The sequence below is a fragment of the Dendrobates tinctorius genome, unplaced genomic scaffold (assembly GCF_039654945.1).
Source record: "Dendrobates tinctorius isolate UK_male_01 unplaced genomic scaffold, ASM3965494v1 ptg000063l, whole genome shotgun sequence".
NCBI lineage: Eukaryota > Metazoa > Chordata > Amphibia > Anura > Dendrobatidae > Dendrobates > Dendrobates tinctorius.
Window position 1 is genome coordinate 16288663 of NW_027361731.1, and position 22047 is coordinate 16310709.

At 45.7% G+C, this 22047-nt stretch overlaps 2 protein-coding genes across 2 annotated transcripts in view; one reads left to right on the plus strand and one right to left on the minus strand.

Annotated features, from left to right (window-relative positions):
• The window catches only part of LOC141094243 (uncharacterized), a 1213871-nt gene that overhangs the window by 653764 nt on the left and 538060 nt on the right, over positions 1–22047 (minus strand). The window lies entirely within an intron of this gene.
• Positions 20719–22047, plus strand: part of LOC141094308 (uncharacterized) — a 62774-nt gene continuing 61445 nt past the window's right edge. The window contains exon 1 of the mRNA XM_073580144.1: positions 20719–20803. The gene's annotated coding sequence lies outside the window, so the exon portion shown is untranslated. The remainder of the gene's footprint in view (positions 20804–22047) is intronic.

The following is a 22047-nucleotide window of genomic DNA, read 5'->3' on the forward strand; positions in this document are numbered from 1 at the left end:
GGATCTTCTGTGGTTGTGTGGTAGGGGTCGGGATAGGGGGGTGGACCACTGCTTACCACGACCAGATGTCACGGACACCAGATGACGTAAGGACGAGTCGGAGACGGAATCCAGTTGTAACAGTGCCAGGTTTATTTTGTCATCCTCCTGACGACCACCAAACACGCACCGCAGCTTCTTCACACTATCTGCAGCCCCGGGTACCTGCACCTTTGCTCCAGTCAAAGTAACATCCCCCACAGATCTTTCGCTGGGGCTGTCCTAGACCAATCTACCGCCAGCGCTTCACCTGTCCGAGGTCGTCGTCCAATCGGTACCCTCGGGGCCTCACTTGTCCTGCGGTACGTCGTGTCAGAGTCACCGCCTCGTCCGTCCTGCGGTACGCTGTGCCAGGGCCACCCCCCATGACTGTCCTCTCCTGTCAGTACCCCGGTCAAGCTCTTCACCGTTCCGTCTTCCGTTTTGAGTCTTCTTCTGTCGAGCTCCTCCCGGGACTGACTCCTTGGAAACCCAACCACTCCTACTTATCCCCTCTCTCACCAGGAATTCCCCTCCTGGGTTCCTATCTCCTCGTCCCGCATGACTATGCGTTTCTCGAGCCATAAGCTGTTGTTAAGTCCTAAGCTAATCTCTCCTGTTATCTTGTGGTCATTTCTCGGTACTGCACTCTCCTATCCACCTTTCCCAGCTGTCACCCTTCTAACCTGTCAATCTCCGTCTCTAGTGCACAAACCGTCCCCGCCTACTACCAGTCAAGTCTGTCCGTCAAGTCACCTTCCCCACAGTTGCTTCACCCTTGTCCATTCAGAGCACTATGAAGCAAGCTGGACATCTAGATGAACTAAAAGTGGTGAGCTGACTTCTAGTATTTTTTCATTATCCCCTTTAGGGCCCCTACCCCCTTTTGGGACCCTGCCCACTTTTAGGCCACTACCCCCTTTTAGGATATCGACCCTTTTTGGGCCTACACCCCTTTTTAAGCAACCATCCCTGTTTAGGTTACCGTCTCTTTTTGGGACTCCACCCCCTTTCGGGAAACCACCCTTTTGGATTACTGCCCCCTTTATGGACTCCTCTCCATTTTGGCAACCACCCCTTTTTGGGTCACCGCCCCCTTTTTGGGACCTCACCCATCTCTGGGGGTTTAATCGGTGGACTCCCATGGAACTCTCAGTCTCCAGTTCACACAGTACCTTGATATCTCTTGCACTGGACCTTTAAGAGTTTGCATGACCTTGACCTCCAATGTCCTTTTATGGCACCTCACCAGCTTACGCTGGCACTGCCACAGCTCCTGCTGCAGCCACTTGCTCCCCTGGCACCTCCAGCTGCCGCTCACACGCCGCTGCTGCCACTTTGCACCGCTCTGCAACATTCTGCATGGCTCCGTACTGCTCTACCAAGCTCTGCACGGCTCCAGATGGCTCTGCGGTCCTCACGACGTCTTTGAGGACCTCACAGTGGCTCTGCGAACTTTGTGGACCTGCCGATCCACAGCAAATCTTCGTAACCCCGCTGAGTTAGCGCCAGAAGCTTTTCATTTTCGTGGCCCCACCAAGCCACAGCAAGATGTCTTGAAAAATTTTTTGTGGACTCACCGATCTACAGCAATCAATTCCACACATGCTTCCTGAATAGCTGCCTGCAGTCTAGCACCATATGTGAGAGAGTGCTCCCTGAGTCTGTTAGGGGAAACTTGCTTGGCAACAGGATTAAAGCACACAGGAACGTTTTCTCACAAAAACAGTCTATTTGGTATATTAACTCTGCATAAACCACATAGCCTAAAGTCCATTTAATTGCATCCATGTATTTATCATGACCACCAGTCTGCTCATGTGGCAGATAAACCTCTCTGCTGTGTATTACAACCCCTTTGTCTGAGGTTACCTTCCAGAAGCTCCGCTCCACACACTGACTCCTTGTCAGTACTGGCTTCCAGAGATGTCTTACTAGGATCACTGTCCCGTGACTTGCTCCACAACGTCTCACCCAACAGTCCAGACCCTTAGAAGAACGGTAACTTCCCCAACACAGTAGCCGTCACAGGCTCTTCAGATACACGGTTGCACCACATTCAGGAAGTCTGTCCACTACTAGAACTTTCCAACGCAGACCATGTGACCACACCACAGTATCATTATATCGCCCATAACCACACCCACAAGTGAGGTACCTATCACATGGGCTGATCATGCGATTGTGACATCACTGCAGGTCCTCAACCTTAGGGAAAATTCAGGCCAAATCTTATCCTGCTGGGAGAAATATATCTGCCTTCCAGCACTACCCCTTTCACTGCACCACGTAGGACAAAGACAAGGGAAACCTGAAAACTCAACACACACCAAATATACTTTAACTTATAACAGAGAAAACCACCGGGGTGTGCAGGAAGGGGAGCAAACTAAAAATAGGAAAGGATAAGGAATTATCAAGCGTACAAACCAAACAGTCACTTATAACTCCTCCAGCTCTCCTTCTCATACCAACTTCTCTCCCTCATTTAGTCATGCAGCAAAAAGCTAGCTCTGACGAGGACTAGCAATAGAGCCCAGATTCTATAGGGAAAAGGGAGGGCTAACCGAGCACAGCTGGGAACAGGGATTTCCAACATGGCCGATTAACCCCTGTTCTGCTAGAAGAAATAAACACGTTTAATAAGTCAGAGAAGTGCTTCTTCTCGGCGCCGGAGTAGGAGCAACCAGACTCTGCGGTCCTCTGGCTCCACTCCGTTGCGGAAACCCTGTGACAGGCACACTGCAAAGCTCAAAAGAGAAGTGAAATATTGAAGTTCAGATTTTGCTGGACTGATTTAAGGGTGCATGTCACTTTAGGAGAGCCCCTGAAGTGCCAGGGTACAGAACCCCCCATAAGTAACCCCATTTTACAAGACACACCTCTCAATGAATTAATCTATGTGTGCATTGATCATATTGACACCACAGGTGTATCACTGAATTTTATACAATTGGTCAGCGAAGAAACAATAATTCAATTCTTACCACCAAAATTAGTTTTAGTACGACGGGACTCAGGAGGGACAGAATGCTATTTTCCTCCTGGAGTGCAGATTTTCGAGAATTGTTTGCAGACTCCATATACAGAGCCACTAAGCGCTAGAACAGCAGAATCCCTCCTCAAGTGACCCTATTTTTGAAATTATACCCCTTTTGGAATTTATCTACAGGTATAGTGACAATTTTGACTTCTGGGTGTTTTCCAGAAACAAGCAGCAGTGGATGTTGCTTAGGGTAAAACGCGAACTGCCATTGTGGTGCCAGTATTTTGTAGTTCTCAGTTCGTTGCAGTCAACAGAATGTGCCCAACTCATGTTTCTGGAGACACACAAAAGTAAATTAGGTGGGCTGTCATCGCTACAGAAATGCAAAACATGTGGACGCTATATGTGGTTTAGACACATTGTGGTGATCAGAAGGGAGGGGGGCATTTGGCTTTGGAAGCACAGAATTTGCTGACTTTCTTTTGAGGCGCAATGAGCCATAGTCCTTTTCCAGAGCCTTTATGCTACCAGTAACATAGAAGCCACCAATATTTCCATTGACAGCTGATGGACCTGAGTGGGGACTTGCTTTTTTGTGGATTGAATTGACGCTTTTGTAGGGAACATTTTCCATAACATTTGAGAACACATTTATCCTGTGCTCTATGCTGAGCACTTACATCAGGGTTTACATTGAAATATCTGAGTGAAAGGATTCAGATGAGACCCCCAAGTTATTCACTATAATGCAGCAGCAGAGTTGCTCTGGACTCTGGCTTCTGTTCAGCAATGTCCTTCCTTGCAAAGATGCACAAAACATTGAAAAGCCTGAAAAGATAGACACTGCCTGATCTTAGGAAGCCACACGGCATCCACAGTGACTCCATCTGCATCATTATAGGGAATCTTCCACCAGAGGTTCAATTTGAATCACGTATTTCAGAGATTTACATGGAAACCCTGGTGAAAGCGCATAATAAATATGAGCCAAGCCTTACTGCGATCTTTGGGAGGCAGAATGAACAAATCAACAGCAGGTGATGAAATGGTTTTATTTATTTTTACACTGTTCATCATGTGGTATAAGTGATTAGGCAACTTTATTCTTTGGGTAAGTACGATTACAGCGATACCAGATGTGGAGACAGAGGGGTCAGTCGATGCTCTAGTCCGCTAGCCAAAACCGTATGGATCAGGGATCATCCCACCAAATGCCCACTCTCCTTTTACCGTGGACATAATACTACTCAGACAACACAGGGTGAGGGTAAAACAGTGTGGAAATACTTTATTGAACCACAAAACAGGCAAATTAGGTATTGAACAGTCCCAACAAAATACCCAAAATGGTGTAAAATTATAGAGTCTCACACTTCCGCTGACTCGCCAGGATAAGAGCAGCTGTGACTTCAGAGCTTCCAGGCCTGACTACCCCACCTGTGGAATGTACAGGAGGATGTAGCAACAAGCTTAGGAAGCTGACAGTTTATTGAGGTCAGGTGACCAAAGGGTCACATGCTGGCTTCTCCGAAAATCCCCATGGAACCAGTTGACCGGTGGGTGCCAATACTGGCTTTCCCAAACATATCCATGGGGTCTTGGTGACCAGTGGGTCCCAAATCCTGACTACTACAAACATATCCATGGTTCAGTGATGATCAATGGAACAGATCTGTTTTCTTTCAGCCAGGGCCGTGGCCCCCTAAGGTGGCATCCTGTAAAATGTCAAATCTCTTTTCCTTGTGATGGAGCCACCGGGACACAGGTTGGCAGATCTAAAAGTCCTAATATTGAAAGGTCATTTTAATAGCGACAGAGAAAGAAAAATTTTGGAGTTCAAATTTCTAAATATGTTTCAATCTCTAACAATAGGACTGAATTTGACACCTGGATTCATGACTCATTACATGGACACAGTTCACACCTCCACAACAAGGTCTTCAGATCTCTAATAGAACACTTCCACCTCATCTACATGTATAACAAAAGCCTTAATTTGATTTCCTTGGCCTGTCTCTAGCTAGCATCACCTCATGTCCTGTTGTAATTCCTATTTAAATGTTGCTGTCTCTTCTCAGTAATTCACTTGTAATCCAGCCTGATGAAGGGGCCTTTTGAGCCCTGAAAGCTTGCTTGCAAATATAATTTCTCTGGTTAGCCTCTAAACGTATCACTCCTTGAACACTTTTCTCAATTTTTTGAGGGGACATAAGTATTTACATAAAAAAGACAAAAAATTGAAAACTAACTGGCACTTCCTAATGGATTGCCAGTCAGTTTTTTTGTCTTCAGTCTAACCCTGCATACAGAGGACCACACCTAACGGAACCACTCATCAATCAGGGACTTATTTATTTGTCCCTTATACTCAGGGTATGTGCACACATTGAAGATTTGTCTGCAGAATTTTCTGCACAGAATCTGCATTTCTTGCCAGAAAACGCAGGTAAAAATCCACGCGTTTTTGATGCTTTTTTTGTGCTGATTTTCATGCGTTTTTTCCTAAGGATTTGTCTGCGCTTTTGTAAGCTAAATAAAGATATGTTATTTAGCAAAAAAAAAGTTGTGATGTCATTTCTTTGTCCAACTTCTTATTTTGCATACTCCATTACACACAGATAGATAGATAGATAGATAGATAGATAGATGTATAGATAGAAAGATAGATAAACAGAGCTATATATAGATAGATAGATTGATTGATCTATAGAGAGATAGATTGAACTATAGATAGATCTATAGATAGATACATACATGTATATAATAGGAAGGCCATTGTTTATTAATGAACAGTATGTGTAATTTAGAAAAAAAGGTAAAAAAATGGCATGGGCTCCCACACAATTTTTCTGCGCCAGAGAGGGAAAGCCGATGACCAGGGGCAGATATTTGTAGCCTAGGAAGAGACCATGGTTATTGCCCCCCACCCCCGGCTGCAAACATCTGCCCCCAGCCGCCCCAGAAATGGCGCATCCATAGGATGCGCCAATTCCGGCACTTAGCCTCTTCCCACTGCCCTGAAGTGGTGGCATATGGGGTAATAAGGGGTTAATGTCACCTTTGAATTGTAAGGTGACATTAAGCCTGGTTAGTAATAAGACATCTATCCATTACTAATCCTATAGTTTTCAAGGGTTAAAAAAACACACAGCCAGAAAAAAGTCTTTTAATGAAATAAAACACTATACAGTTTTCCCATTTTATTGTACGCCTAATCAATGCGACGCCCTCGATCTCCTGAAAAAAAATAAACAAACAAATACTCCCAGTTCCAAAGTAGTCCATTTAATAATGAGTGTCCCACAACATTCTCTCCTATAGAGATGTCACATCAGGAGATGTGACCTCTCTACAGGGCCTCCAGTGACACGCTGACAGGAGACAATGGCTCCTGCAGTGCATTACTGAGGTTACCTGAGTTCAGACTCTCACTTTACAGCAATGCTGCATGAGAATTAGGGATAGGTTTGGGTTAATGGACCTCTTTCCCGGCAGTGGAGGAATACACAGCAGAGGTTTACCGTGAAATTGGACGGGAACAAACAGTTTATTTCCTGGCTTGGAGGCAGGAGCTAAAGACTGGGACCCCACAATCTCTCGTTCCATCTCAGAGGAGATCTCCGCTACCACCATCCCAGGAGGAAGAATGGAGAATGGCGGATCGGGGGGAGACACAGGCTCAAAACTACGGGACAAGGCATCAGCCTTGATGTTCTTAGAACCAAGACGGAAAGTGATACTAAACTGAAATCGGGAAAAAAAGTGACCAATGAGCTTGCCTAGGAGTCAATCTTTTCGCTGACTCGATATATGCCAAATTTTTGTGATCCCTGACCACAGTAATAGGGTGATCTGCCCCTTCCAAAAAATGCCTCCATTCTTCGAATGCCAACTTGACTGCAAGAAGTTCTCTATTGCCTATGTCATAATTTCGCTCAGCGGGAGAGAACTTCTTGGAGAATAAAGCACAGGGCTTGAGATTGGTCAATGTGACAGGTCCCTGAGACAAAACTGCTCCCACCCCCACCTCAGAAGCATCTACCTCCACAATAAAGGGTTTGAATTAATCTGGCTGAACCAAAACCGGAGCGGACATAAAACATTCTTTAATGCCAGAAAGGACTCATTGACGGTCTCCGACCACTCCTTCACATGCGCCCCCTTGGGAATGAGATCAGTAAAGGATTTCACTACTTGCGAAGACCCTTTAGTAAATTTGCGGTAATAATTGGCAAATCCCAGGAAGCGCTGAAGCCCCTTAAGATCTTGGGGTTGTACCCAATCAGCTATCACTTGCACCTTCCTGGGATCAATGCAGAAGCCCTCATAGGACACAATCAGACCCAAAAAGGACAGCTCCTGCACAAAAGACCAACACATCTCCAACTTGGCAAAATAACTGATTATCTCAGAGTCTTTGGGGAACAGTCTATAAGTGCAAATGAGTCTGCCTGTCCAGGGATAACACCAAAATATCATCCAAATACACAATGACAAAACGTCCAATAAGATCAGCAAATACCACATTGATGACATTTTGGAAAATAGCGGGAGCACTTGTAAGTCCAAATGGCATTACCAGGTTTTCAAAGAGTCCCCCGATGTGAGGAACGCTGTGTAAGAAAAAGTTCTATTGAGAGCTGGAAGAGTCGGGAAGAAGTTCCACAGACGATCTCTTATCAAGCTGAGGTTGAAGGTTTATTCGGAGATACACGGCAAAACAGATACAGAATAACAGAGGAGTTGGAATATGCGGGCAAAAACAGGAATTCAGACAGGCAGAGATTCGCTAGGAAGTCTGGCGATGATAAGGCTCTGTGCCCTGGCCATGGTGAGGCACAGTGGCATGATGGCGATGGAATGGCCCCGATCGACAGTAACAGGGGCTTCTTATACATTATCAGTACAAAGAAAGCTGCATTTTGCCGCAGAGGGCGTTAACATTATAATTCTAAGGCGTTTTCATGGTAATCTACAGAAACGTGGTTTAGAAAAGAGAATATAATGACATAATACGAAGATATTAATTAACATTTCTCCAAGCAACACTAAAACCCATAAGTCATTGGTATCTATGGATACTGTCCTAAAATCTTATCATTGTCTCCAGTCTAGGTCCCTAAATTCTTACATCCTGACATTTTAACTACTCTACACTTCGCTACCACACTATCACGTATAAGCATACTGACCATATATTTGGTAACCTGTGACCCTATTGATCGATCCAATCTTCCTCTACGCACATCGGCTGAGGTTGCTAGGAGACATGATCTCATTTTGCCATCCTCCATCTATTAGTTCTTTTGTAGAAGTAGATTCCTTTACAACTTGTGTAATTCTGACAAAATGGCTGCCTCGCTCTATCATGGCTGTTCAGTACATTATGGCTGACCATTCTCTTACAAGTCCCCCTCTTGTACTCTATTCAGAGTACAACATACAGTACTGCAATATTCATGGGTGAATTATTGAAAATAAGAATATTGGGGTAATTCAGTGCTTTATGCACGTATGTGTAAGGCAAAAGTAAAAGAGACAAACACATAATAAAAAAATAATTCAAATAGTCCCGAAAAAAATAAGTTGCACAATAGTCAAGTCTTTTGGTCTTTTTCTTCTCATTCTTTGTCTTCTGGATTTTCCTGATCTTCTCCCCCTCTCACACTATCAGAGTCCCACTGTATAGTGTGAAACATCTTCTCCTGATCATCCAATAGGTTCATGGTCCCAGGAGTCGGATATGAAAATCTTCAGCTGACCTGGAGAAAATAGAAAAAAAGAGTGGAGTATCAGTCCTTACCAGAAATCCCAGTAAAATAATTAAGAAGTCTACACTGATTGATATGAACCATTTTAATCACCTTTTTAGCTTGAAAATTTGAGCAAAGACTTAATCATTGTTGTTGGGATGTAAGGCACAAGTCTATCATTAACCCGTTTGTAGTACAAGCACTCCCCCTCAATGGGCGTGCTCAAGGGAATTGAACAGGGATGAGTCACCCTCCTTCTCCTGTGTCTTTACAAGATCTTGAAGAGGAGAAAAGACAAGGGGGGGCTCTTGGGGTTTCTCAGTGACTGCAGCGATGACTTCTTAGGATATTTGTCATCGCCTGTGAGTGCAGCCTCCTTGGCCGCGTGATCTACATATGCATTGCCAAGGATGTGGGGGTCAGGAATCAACCTCTGGTGTCCCTTGATTTTACAGAAGGACCATAATTTTGGGAATTCTTTACCCCGTTGCTCAATTTGTTTTAGAATGTCTGCATGCTGCAAGGGCTTGTTCTGAGAATCAACCATCCCCCTAAGGGCCCATACATTAAGATATAGAGTGAGTGACGACACGACATATGCGCTATCACTGAAGATATTCATTGGCTCTGGACACACGAGAATGACCTGTAGAGCTGCTTCCAACTCAGCTCTTTGAGCGGAGAAATGACCAGGGAGTTTATACTGCAGCAGCAATGGCTTAGCTGGAAGCCACACAGCGAAGCCTGTGACGTAATGCCCCTCATGCCAATAGCGAGCTCCGTCGATATAGGCACAGGGGATTCCCTCTTGAAAGTCTGCTTGGAAGGGAGAGGGAGTAACATTAGCCTGTTCAATTTGTCAATCGTGACTTTTTCCTGCATACTGCATCATCTGGGCTAAGTGATATTTCTCACCCACTTTGACTTGTAAGTCTCTAGTCTCAAAATCAATGATCCATTGGGCCATTCTCTGTGAATTAATACCTGAAGCTTTTCCCTTCAGCAAAGTTTTTAAAGTGACATGCGGGGTTTGTAGAATTAAAGGAGCAAATCCCACTATATGCTTCACTTGATTCATAGTCCAGTGCACGCCCAGTAGGTGCTTCATGCACTGAGTGAATCCTTTCTCCACGGGGGTCAGCAACCTAGAGTAGTAACCTAGGGCATACAACTGACTAGACACTTCTGGGCTTTCTTTGGGCCATTTTTGTAGGAGCACAGAAGAAATAGAGATATCACCGATGTGAGTCTGAATGTAGAAAGGCCGGGAAGGGTCAAGGTTAATCAATGCAGTAGCTGCCGTAAGGGCGCGCTTCAATCCCTCAAAAGCCTGTAAGGCGGTTCCCTCCACATTAACAGGGTCAAAGTCATTATCAACATTTTTCAATAAATCATACAGTGGTTTAGCCAAATAAGCAAAATCTTCAATAAATTCTCTGGAAAAATTAATAAGACCCCAAAATTTTCTGAGTTCAGTAATGTTAGTTGGTATAGGGACAGCCTGAATAGCTTTAACCCTATCATGCATGGGCTTCTTTCCTTCTGCTGAGACAGACACACCCAGAAATTTAACCTCTGATTTCATCAATTGTACTTTATCTAGACTCATTTTGAGTCCTGCCTCTTGTAAAGCCTGACAAACATTTTCAAGGGTTTCTCTGTGTTCACCTTCATCGACAGTTTGAATCAATAAATCATCCACATACTGTAAGACTTTGTCTCCGTAGCTGAGGGGTTCTAACATCTGAGCCAATGCCTAATGGAAATACACAGGAGAACTGTGAAATCCCATGAGCAGCCGCGTGAACAAGTATTGCACATTCTCAAAAGTGAATGCGAAGCGGAGGGCAGATTCAGGTGTTAGGGGTACTGAGAAAAAGCCATGTGCAATATCCAAACAAGAAAATACTTTACAATCACTCCTCAGCTGCGACATAACTTCAGGGACAGATGCAACAAGGTGAGCAGCTGAGGGAGTGTACTTATTTACAAGTCTCAGGTCTACTACCATTCGAAAACTGCCATCTTCCTTTTTTACAGGTAGAATAGGACTGTTACATGGAGAATTACCTTTCACAACCACACCTTGTTTCTCCAATTCACTGACTGCTACCCTTATGTAAGGGATTGCGTCCTCCGGAATACGGTACTGACGCTGGAAAGGTGGCAGTTTTTCACCATCAATTTTAACCTGAGTTTGCATTAACCCACAATCAGTTTTCTTTGAGATCCACAATTCAGGGAACCTTTGCTTCAATACATTTTTCAGAGCATCATTGTCAGTGTTTTCAACATTTTCATTAGCACATAATCTGAAGCTAGCAATAGGTAATTTATGACTCTCCTCCTCCATAGGTACATATACAGAACAGATAGTACAGTAGCTTCTTTGTTCCACCACAAGACTTTGTTACATAAATCAACAACAATTCCCATTGCTCCCAAAACATCAGTTCCCAAAATAGTGTGCCGTAACTGTGGGTTTACCCAAAAAGCGCATCGAAGACCCCTTTGCTTCGATCCCCCTGTGTCCTGAAATCTCAGGTTTACTGGACGACTTTTTACTGCTTGAATACAGGAGCCCCCAAATTCTACCAAAATTGGTAGTCTCAGGCAGTCCAGGGGGTGACTGCAATTTGTGTCTTGTTACTAAAACTGAGGCTCCTGTATCGATGAGGATGTCTTCCCAAGGCAGCCCCTCTATTCTCCCTCTGACATAAGGTCTACCGTCCTTGCCCAGGGAAAGGGGGGCAAGGAGGTTAAGGGGAACAGGGGGAGCACTCCATCAATCAGTGTTACCTGCCGTGGGAAGCCCGAAAAATCCATCATCCCCATCTGGACATGGCTTCCGTCCAACAGCTGCCACCTCCGCCCCAAAGAGATCCTTAGTCAGGGTCCGGTCCTCATGTTCCTGTAGCTCCTTGATCAGGGGAGCACAGGGACGAGGAGGAGTGACCCCTCCCTTAATAGCATGGACCTCCGGGTGCGGATGAGTGAAAGCCATTGGGGAAGGAGCAGGAGCAGAAGGCTCCTGTGAGACTGGGTTAACCATTTGAAGACCATTGTACTGCTGATACTGCCTAAGGCCTCTTTCACACTTCAGTTTTTTTGCATCAGTTATAATCCGCCAAAAAGGCAGACAAGCGGATCCGCTCTCAACTGATGTGAACGGATGTCACAGGATCCGTTTTTAGACGGATCCTGAAAATGAGGAAATAAAGGAATTGCTGGCCGGGGAGGAGAGAGAGAGAGAGAGAGTTTTTTTTCTTGTTTTGTCCGGCACCCAGAAAGAAATTCGGGTTAAATCAGTGTCTGGAGGATCCGCCAGAGAAAAAAACGTTGCAAGCTCCGTTTTGAATTCTTTGAGGATGGTGACGGACAGCAACTTTTGGTGGATCCTCAAAAAAAACGGATGCAACGGACAGCAATCCGTCACAATCCGCCATTAATGCAAGTCAATGGGGAAAAAAAACGGATCCTCAAAAGAAAATTGAGGATCCGTTTTTTTCAAAACCTGGCGGATTGTGACTGATTGTAAAAAACGGAATTGTGAAAGAGGCCTAAGGTCATTCACTGCTGGATACGGAGGTCTAACTCCGAAAGGTAGTCTAGAGAACTCCCGGGGCTGTTGGGGATTAAATGGTGCCCGGGGTTATAGGGGTACAATCCCTGGCACAAGGTTGGGACAAAAACGTCTAACATGTCCCAGATGTCCACAAAAATAACACAAGGGAGGACCCCTCATGGGATCCCTTGGGGGCTCTGCCGAACGGGACCTGCCCATTCTCGGTACCTGGCCGTACCCCCCCGGAACCCCTGGCCTCCCCGAATCAGCAGATACACCCCGAGGTGAATGGTATGCAAAAACATTAGACTCATCACCCCTCACCTCGGATTGCATCGTCCTAACAAAACACTCACTTACTTTCCTCCCAATTAGGCAACATTTTTTTAATAAATTTAAGATGGACCAGGAACATTTGGCCTGGGATTTTTTTCTCTCGGGGTTGAAGCAGCATCACACCTAACCTAGGGTCTGCATGTGCTGGAGCTGTCGGGACACTATATCTTGTTATGTACTACTTCACTCATTCTCCTAACTCTCTTCTCCAGTCTACAACTGTATTTACATCAGCACTGTGTCCCGAAGCTGCAGTGTCCATCTGTGACATAACTGCTCTCAGCTGCTGCTGCTGCTCGCACCCTTCCTCTCTGTGCTAGCTCCAGCATCTCACTCAGCTTTTCTAATCTCTCCCTATTTGCTGCCCCTCCCCGGGTGATCATGTTAACATATTGTTGTGTAAGCTGCCTATCAAGAGCCTGATCAAAAGTTATGACTGTCTTACACAAAGCCGCTACTTGACTATAAGCTTACCCTAGCAAATTTTTTCTATCTAGTTCCCTGTTCTCTGTGGTAAACCAACGCATACAATTTAACCATGTGGTTTCCACATTAACCTCCTCCAGCTGGGGTGTGCCAGCATATTTCTCTGCCTGCTTCCGTAACCACTCCATATTTACAGTGGTCTACAAGGACGAGTTTTACTCTGTTTTAGTATCAACAAATGCAATTTAAGCAAAGTTAGATACTCACACCTCTCTCAGATGGAAGACCTCACTGCAGCTTTTTTGGGGTCGACCAGATATCAAAAAGAGGTGCAGCCGTGATTCCAGCCTCACTCGTTAGCTTGCCAGGCGTCTCCCCACGCCCTTTTAAAGCTTCTTGCTACCGGGCACACAAAAAAATTCTCACGTCCTTGTAGATAGCTTCTTCTTAGTTACTCATCTTTTTATAGTCTTTTTTCTTTATCCGTGGTTTTATTATAAAAAACTCGGGCAGGCGGTCTCGGAGCGATCACGAGAGGTTCTCCTTCAGGCTGGCTTCCTTTGATCGGTTTCACGTATGGCCACACGCGTTTCTCTTCCTCTTCCCACCTCCAAGCCCTCATCTGCAGCTTCTTCCGGTGGTTCTTCTGGAGGCAGCTCTCCGGAGCTGCTCCTCCTGGCTGGCTCGCCACTTGTAAGAAAAAGTTCTATTGAGAGCTGGAAGAGTCGGGAAGAAGTTCCACAGACGATCTCTTATCAAGCTGAGGTTGAAGGTTTATTCGGAGATACATGGCAAAACAGATACAGAATAACAGAGGAGTTGGAATATGCGGGCAAAAACAGGAATTCAGACAGGCAGAGATTCACTAGGAAGTCTGGCGATGATAAGGCTCTGTGCCCTGGCCATGGTGAGGCACAGTGGCATGATGGCGATGGAATGGCCCCGATCGACAGTAACAGGGGCTTCTTATACATTATCAGTACAAAGAAAGCTGCATTTTGCCGCAGAGGGCGTTAACATTATAATTCTAAGGCGTTTTCATGGTAATCTACAGAAACGTGGTTTAGAAAAGAGAATATAATGACATAATACGAAGATATAAATTAACATTTCTCCAAGCAACACTAAAACCCATAAGTCATTGGTATCTATGGCTACTGTCCTAAAATCTTATCATTGTCTCCAGTCTAGGTCCCTAAATTCTTACATCCTGACATTTTAACTACTCTACACTTCGCTACCACACTATCACGTATAAGCATACTGACCATATATTTGGTAACCTGTGACCCTGTTGATCGATCCAATCTTCCTCTACGCACATCGGCTGAGGTTGCTAGGAGACATGATCTCATTTTGCCATCCTCCATCTATTAGTTCTTTTGTAGAAGTAGATTCCTTTACAACTTGTGTAATTCTGACAAAATGGCTGCCTCGCTCTATCATGGCTGTTCAGTACATTATGGCTGACCATTCTCTTACACGCTAGAGCTCCCCGGAGGTCTAACTTGGAGAACCATTTGACCCTGGACAATTGATTGCATAAATCTGGGATGAGGGGAAGAGGATAGGTGTTTCTCGACGTGATTTAGTTTAGTTCCCGAAAGTTGAGGCAAGGATGCATACCGCCATATTTTTTCTTAACAAAAAAGAATCCCGCTGCCACAGGAGAGACGGAAGTTTGTATCTGCCCCTTACGGAGACTTTTAGCAATATACTCCTTCATGGCTAAGCGTTCGGGAGCAGACAAATTAAACAGCCAGGCATTCGGTAACTTAGCCCCTGGAAGCAATTCAATTGCACAGTCAAAGGGTCTATGTGGAGGTAAGACCTCAGCCTTGCTTTTGGAACACATGTCTTCAAAGTCCTTTATGTACTCCAGAATAACCTCCAGACCGACAGATGACACAGAAACAGATTTGACAGGTTCAGATGTCAATTCAACTTTACAACCATGGTTAACACATTTAGGTCCCCATTGAACAATCTTCCCCATTACTCAATTGATGATTGGGTTGTGGCATTGTAACCAGGGTATTCCCAACACCAACCCGGCAGTCAAATTCTCCAAGGCAAAACCACTTATCTTCTCCACATGATCAGAGCCCACTTTGAAGAAGACCTTCAAGACGTAACAAATCCCTCCTTTAGTGAGGGGAGAGGAGTCAATGGCCACCCCTTTCATTGGGGATTGGAGTCTATCTGTCCCTATCTTGAACTGGGAAACCAAGCTGGGGCTAGTCAAGTTGATGGACGACCCGGAATCCACAAAAGCTGTAGAAAAATAAGGACAACCGTCCACCACAAGTTCCACTTGAAGCAACATTTTTGCAAATGAGGAAAAGTGTACCTGAGGGTCTGGATGGCCTCCTCGATTACCACCCAGACCTAGTCATTTCCCGCCACCTTGGGTAGTGGAGGGCAAGAATGACAGTCCCTCCTCCAGTGTCCCAGTTCTCCACATAGAAATACAGCTGTTTCTCCCCACAACGCCTTCTCTCCTTTTCTTTCAAGGTGATTGCCCCTACCTCCATGGGCTCAGAAAAAGTTGTGGCCTCATCACTACTAGGGAACAATGCAGCTTCTATTTGCATAACTCCTCTCGCCCGAAGCCTGCGGTCCATGCGCACCACCTGGGTCATGGCTTCCTCCAGGCAATCAGCTGGAGGGTGGAGTGCCAGGGTATCCTTCAGACATTCGGACAAGCCTCGGCGGAACAAGCACCAGAGAGCAGCGTCGTCCCATGACACCTCAGTGGCCCAACCTCTGAATTCTGAGCAAAACCACTCAGCCGAGTGTTTCCCTGACAGACACTCATCACCATATCCTCTGCCAAGTGCACCCGACCAGGCTCATCATATACAGTGGGGAAAAAAAGTATTTAGTCAGTCAGCAATAGTGCAAGTTCCACCACTTAAAAAGATGAGAGGCGTCTGTAATTTACATCATAGGTAGACCTCAACTATGGGAGACAAACTGAGAAAAAAAATCCAGAAAATCACATTGTCTGTTTTTTTTTCATTTTATTTGCATATTATGGTGGAAAATAAGTATTTGGTCAGAAACAAGCAATCAAGATTTCTGGCTCTCACAGACCTGTAACTTCTTCTTTAAGAGTCTCCTCTTTCCTCCACTCATTACCTGTAGTAATGGCACCTGTTTAAACTTGTTATCAGTATAAAAAGACACCTGTGCACACCCTCAAACAGTCTGACTCCAAACTCCACTATGGTGAAGACCAAAGAGCTGTCAAAGGACACCAGAAACAAAATTGTAGCCCTGCACCAGGCTGGCAAGACTGAATCTGCAATAGCCAACCAGCTTGGAGTGAAGAAATCAACTGTGGGAGCAATAATTAGAAAATGGAAGACTCTGATAATCTCCCTCAATCTGGTGCTCCACGCAAAATCCCACCCCGTGGGGTCAGAATGATCACAAGAACGGTGAGCAAAAATCCCAAAACCACACGGGGGGACCTAGTGAATGAACTGCAGAGAGCTGGGACCAATGTAACAAGGCCTACCATAAGTAACACACTACGCCACCATGGACTCAGATCCTGCAGTGCCAGACGTGTCCCACTGCTTAAGCCTGTACATGTCTGGGCCCGTCTGAAGTTCGCTAGAGAGCATTTGGATGATCCAGAGGAGTTTTGGGAGAATGTCCTATGGTCTGATGAAACCAAACTGGAACTGTTTGGTAGAAACACAACTTGTCGTGTTTGGAGGAAAAAGAATACTGAGTTGCATCCATCAAACACCATACCTACTGTAAAGCATGGTGGTGGAAACATCATGCTTTGTGGCTGTTTCTCTGCAAAGGGGCCAGGACGACTGATCCGGGTACATGAAAGAATGAATGGGGCCATGTATCGTGAGATTTTGAGTGCAAACCTCCTTCCATCAGCAAGGGCATTGAAGATGAAACGTGGCTGGGTCTTTCAACATGACAATGATCCAAAGCACACCACCAGGGCAACGAAGGAGTGGCTTCGTAAGAAGCATTTCAAGGTCCTGGAGTGGCCTAGCCAGTCTCCAGATCTCAACCCTATAGAAAACCTTTGGAGGGAGTTGAAAGTCCGTGTTGCCAAGCGAAAAGCCAAAAACATCACTGCTTTAGAGGAGATCTGCATGGAGGAATGGGCCAACATACCAACAACAGTGTGTGGCAACCTTGTGAAGACTTACAGAAAACGTTTGACCTCTGTCATTGCCAACAAAGGATATATCACAAAGTATTGAGATGAAATTTTGTTTCTGACCAAATACTTATTTTCCACCATAATATGCAAATAAAATGAAAAAAAAAAAGACAATGTGATTTTCTGGATTTTTTTTTCTCAGTTTGTCTCCCATAGTTGAGGTCTACCTATGATGTAAATTACAGACGCCTCTCATCTTTTTAAGTGGTGGAACTTGCACTATTGCTGACTGACTAAATACTTTTTTTCCCCACTGTATGTGCCCTAAGGCTTCAAAAAATGTATTTACTGACACTCTCTCAGGGGCAGTAGGAGGAAGGGAAAACACCCAAGCCTGCGGGGACCCCCTTAATAAGCACATAACAAACCCATCCCTTTGACTTTCATCTCCAGAGGAAAGCAGTCTTAATGAAAAGAAGAGTTTACAACCCTCCTTAAATACTTTAAATCCTTTTTTGCTCCCAGAAAAAAAGTCGGGCAATTTAACGGGGGTTCTGGAGATGCCAAAACAACATCTCCAGCAGTAGCCCCCTGTAACCCACATGATAAAGCCCCATGCACAGTATCAGTCATCTGTTGCTGTGACTGGGCCAGGGTTCGCTGTTCCACATTTAGTTTTTGGAAAATCTGAGTCAGGTGTTTTACCTGCTCAGATAATGCGTGCATGGGATCCATAAGCCACCCCAAATACAGGCACCCAGCACCGGGAAAAAGAAAAGTGTAGGTCAGTTATGTCAGGATCCCCAGGACTGTTATACCAGACAGTGCCTGGGTCCCGATGAGTATGTGGTTATACAGGGGCTTACCCAGAATGTGGGGAGTAGCGTATCCCGGCGCGACAATCAGCATGCAGGACCTACGGCACATGACTGTCGGGGCGGAGACAGAGGCGGAGCCAGCCACGCATCTCCCGGAGGGAGCAGCCGCTGAGAGAGTGGCCGGACGGGGGCCGGAGCTGACAGTGAAAGGCGACCCAAATGGGCAGATGCGCCAATGAGTGCAGAGTATAAGGGAAGTCCTAAACAGAGCCAAGTGTCCACAAGCCAGGATATCAATGCAAACACCGGAGGGAAAGACAGTAGAGTAGTCAGGGAACAAGCGTAGGTAAGGCACCAGACAGTCAAACAGAACCGACTCAGCAAGCAAACACACAAGCATGGACCGGGTCAAAAGCCAGAGATCAAACACAGAAGTAGGCACACAGCACTAGCACAAACGCACAGGGGTCACTTAACTAAGCTGCGGGCTAATGTATAACTGACGAGGATGGTGGTCCACAGTGGCTATAAAAATCCTCCCCATGCCCAAAACGAGGCCACAGAGTTATCCCCCGAGGTTCTAGGACAAACTTCACCACAGGATCATGACAAATTTATTCTGCTGGATGAAATCCATCTGGGCCAAAATAAGGTGGTTATTTCTACATTTCTGGACAGTGGGGCGGGGTTTAACTTGATCAACTCTAGGTTCATCCAGGTCCATTACCTCAAACCACATACACTGTCCAGAACTGTACCCATAATGGCCATCGACTGCACCCTTGACACTGGGGTATGTTACTCAAGCCGTCTGAGGGTTACATCTACATGTAGGGGTCATTCACTCCGAAGGTATTGACTGTTATGTGCTAGAGGGTTTGCCCTCACCTGTGGTTTTGGACTTCCTTGGCTCACTCTGCACAACCCTGTGGTAGATTGGCAGACTCGGGAGGTGGTAAAGTGAAGTGAGTATTGTCAAGGACACTGCTTGGGTACCCGGCTTGCAAGGGTGGATCCCCAGTCTGTGCCTACATACCTGTCTGACTTTGGGGATGTGTTCTCAGAAAAGAGGTGCCAAGAACTTCCCCCATCGTCATTATGACTGCGCCGTTAATCTTGTCCCTGTCTCAAAGAGCAGACTATATAATATCTCTGCTCCAGAGAGGCAGGCCATATTGTGGAAAGTTTGGCAAAGGGTCCTATCAGACCATCCTCATCCCTCATTGCTGCGGGGTTTTTCTTTGGAAAGAAGAAAGATGGGGGAGTAAGCCCATGCCTAGATTTCTGCGACCATTACTCAGATCACGGTCCGGGATCTGTATCTGCTCCCTCTGATCCCAGACCTCTTTAATCAGATTACAGGAGCAAAATGGTTTTCTACATGAGATCTCAGGGGGCGTCTAATCTCATTCATATTAAAGAGGGGGATGAGTGGAAACCAGCTTTCAGCACTGGTCTATACAGCTTGTCTGATTTCAGTCTGACAGGAGACTCTCTAAGGCTAATTTCACATTAGCATTTTTTTGTGCAGCGCATCGTGCACGATACAAACGCATGCAAAAAACGCATCTTGCGTTTTTCCATGCGTTTGCATTTTTTATGTGCATTCGTTCTCTTGGAGTTAAAACCAGTGTCTAGACATATTTACGCCAAAAACGCATGCACACGAAAACACAGACGAACGCATGTCCATTCGCATGCCTGCGTTCCCATAGTAATGTGTTATTTTGTCGCATTCCATGCGCAAGCGCGCACATGTGTTTTTTATGTCTTTTGGCAGACCCAAAAATGCAACAAGATGCGTCTTGCGTGCCTAGGCGCACATGACGAAAAAAATGCATGCACACGAAAACGCATATGACAGCGTGCAAACGCAAGGCCATGCGCATGCCATGTTAAACATAGGTACGCATGACACATGCGCATAGACGCACACGATGCGCTGCGCAAAAAAACGCTAATGTGAAACCAGCCTAACACACACCTTAGGCTGTGTTCACATGTTGTTTTTTTTTTCATAGTTTTTTCCGCAGATTTACCAAAAAATCCGCTCAATAAATGCTTAAAAGAAGCTTTTTGTGCATATTGATGCCTTTTTTCCCACGAAAAAAATGCTTTGCGGTAAAAAACGCAGCATGCTCATTAATTTTGCGGTAAATTCTGCATTTCTGGCTTTTTTCTATGTGTCTGGGGACGTGCGGAAAAAAACGCATCAAAAACGTGCGTTTTCTGGGAAGGAGTCCTGTTTTTATGCAGAAATTTTCTGCATATGTGTGCACATAGCCTTACTCTTGCAAGTCCCAGACACAATAACATCTTTCCCAGAATTCCCTGGGGCTGAGCTAACCACTCCCTGTCTGCTATCACAATTTTAACCCCCATAGTTGCTGGATGATTCTAAATCAACAGTGCAGCTTCTATCTCACATTTTGTTGTGATGTCACTTGCAGGTTAACAGCAATTATTCAACAAAAATGAAGAAATTTCTAGGTATAGCCAATAATATCCTGCTCCAAAATAATTATTTTTCTTTTAATGGCTCCTATTATCTAGAAAACAGGGCACCACAATGGGGGCAGCATTCACCCCATCCACTGCAAACATCTATGTGTCATATGGGGAACAGCAATACATCTTCTCTGATTCCAACCCCTTTACTTCCCATCATGTGACCCCTGACTCCTCCCCTCCTGTGACCTCATCACAGGTCCTGTGCGCACAGAACAGCTATATATCTGAAGTGAGGCTCTGCGGGTGGAGGTAGGTGCCGGAGGCTCCATTATTCTCTATGTGGAGTGTGGCTCTGCGGGTGGAGGTCGGTGCTGGAGGCTCCATTATTCTCTATGTGGAGTGCGGCTCTGCGGGTGGAGGTCGGTGCTGGAGGCTCCATTATTCTCTATGTGGAGTGCGGCTCTGCGGGTGGAGGTCGGTGCCGGAGGCTCCATTATTCTCTATGTGGAGTGTGACTCTGCGGGTGGAGGTCGGTGCCGGAGGCCCCATTATTCTCTATGTGGAGTATGGCTCTGGGGGTGGAGGTCGGTGCTGGAGGCTCCATTATTCTCTATGTGTAGTGCGGCTCTGCGGGTGGAGGTCGGTGCTGGAGGCGCCATTATTCTCTATGTGGAGTGGGGCTCTGCGGGTGGAGGTCGGTGCTGGAAGCTCCATTCTCTATGTGGATTGCGGGTCTGCGGGTGGAGTTCGGTGCTGGAGGCTCCAAACATAAGACAAGGCGTGGGACAAGAGACGGAGTACGAGCACAGAGCGTGTGCAGAGACGCACGACAGGGCAAAGTGCAAGGGCACAGAATAAAGGGAGCGACCCAGCAGACCAAGCAGCCATGCAGGGAAGCAACACAATAATCAGGCCCTGACCATAGGTAGGGGCGATCTGATATAGCACCATAGCACCAGTACTTCCGGGTCTGGACCAGGGGAGAACTTCCAGTTCAGTTCCTCCAGGATCACAGAGAGCAGTCACATGACCAGGGATTCCAGACATGCAGAGATGATTGCAGAACCAGCCAGTACTGGAAAGGTCACATGATCAGGGTTCCAGACATGCAGAGATGATTGCGGAACCAGACAGCGCTGGAGCCTAGGAAAGGTCACATGATCAGGGGTTTTTGGAACAGAGAGATGATCACAGAAGGCAGCGCAGAAACGCAGGCTGCTCTAGGGAACATGCAGGATAGCAGACATGAGATGCGTGTGCACACCGCTATAGGGGTCATGAGGCAAAACAGACATGGCGGACGTGACAAAAGGCACAAGTAAAACCAAGAAGGAGCCCCTAAAAAGGTGCTGAACTATATACAAATAGAGTATCCAGATCACTCAGCGTCAATGATCTCTCAGTCTTTATTATTTCCTTATTCCTTACTGGTGTCTAATTATATAAGACTGGAAGGAACATTTTGCCAAAAACCCTCCTGGGGTAAACTATTTACAAAACTTGCTGGATATTGGTTCAACTCATAAGGACTAGCAAAATTAGGATTATTTAGT